The 989-nt window shown below is 46.0% G+C and overlaps 1 pseudogene; it reads right to left on the bottom strand.

Annotated features, from left to right (window-relative positions):
* Nucleotides 1–768: 768 nt before the first annotated feature.
* Nucleotides 769–989, bottom strand: LOC118980827 (ATP synthase subunit epsilon, mitochondrial-like; annotated as a pseudogene).

Genomic DNA, 989 nt, shown 5'->3' with positions numbered 1-989 from the left:
GGAAAGTTAATGCTTTGAGTGCAACCCTCACCCCGTGGAGGACATGGGTTTGTTCCCAGCCTCCTGATCTTCAGAGGGTCAATTCTAAGGTGCATTCCACAGGTCTTTCAGAGAAGCTCTGGCTGGGCTGAGCTCCACATCAGTTGCACATCTTTTACTGGCATTTTCTCCTTCCCTGACTTCCATTTTCTGCTCCCTCCCAATCCCTGGGACCACCCTCCAGGAAGTCTCAAGCTCTGGTCTCAGGCACTGTGTTCAGGGCAACACATTCCAAGTCCTCTGCCCTGCTTCCTCCTCATTGTTTCTCCTCTGAATGTCTTTGTGACTAGGACCCCTCCCTATCTGGGAGGAAAGAGGAAAGGAGGGGAAAGGAAGGGAACAAACAAAGAATCTAGCTCTCTTGGAGATGGGGCATTATGTATCCTGGCATCTAGAATGGGCTAGGGACTCACAAACCTGTTATCTCACTAAAATTTTAACAACAAACTGGTGGGGAAGATTATTATTAGCCCCATTTTATGGACGAAGAAACTGGGGAGGCTGTGCAAAGTTAAGTAACCAGTCCAAGGTCATAAACAACTTTATGGCAGAATAGGGTTTTAAACCAGATCTACGCTCTTTCAGCTACTTCCCTTTATGGGTGAAGTTCTTTGAAAGGATCAAGAAGCAGGACTTCTTTTTTTACACCATACTTCAATTTATTGGAAGTGCCCATCTATAAACAAGACAGTGAGATCATTTTCAATCTGCCATAACATGGGTCCACACATCTTCGCCTTGAAAATGTAGCGTTGCAAGCTTTCGTCAGGGTAGATTATTCCTCTTTCACTTTCACAATGGCCGTGCTGCTGCCAGAAGTCTTCTTGAAGTGTGCTTTGAATTCTGTTTTCAGTGCATCTCTGTGCTTCGGCACAGTTCTTGGAGTATAGGTTGTAGCTGGGTCCAGTCTGTCTCCAGAACGCCACCACCAAGATGTTGGATGGAATCAT

The sequence above is a fragment of the Sturnira hondurensis genome, unplaced genomic scaffold (genome assembly GCF_014824575.4).
Source record: "Sturnira hondurensis isolate 20B ecotype Veracruz unplaced genomic scaffold, ASM1482457v3 Scaffold0023357, whole genome shotgun sequence".
NCBI lineage: Eukaryota > Metazoa > Chordata > Mammalia > Chiroptera > Phyllostomidae > Sturnira > Sturnira hondurensis.
The sequence above is the reverse complement of the archived record's forward strand: the minus strand, read 5'-3'. Positions and strand labels throughout refer to the sequence as shown.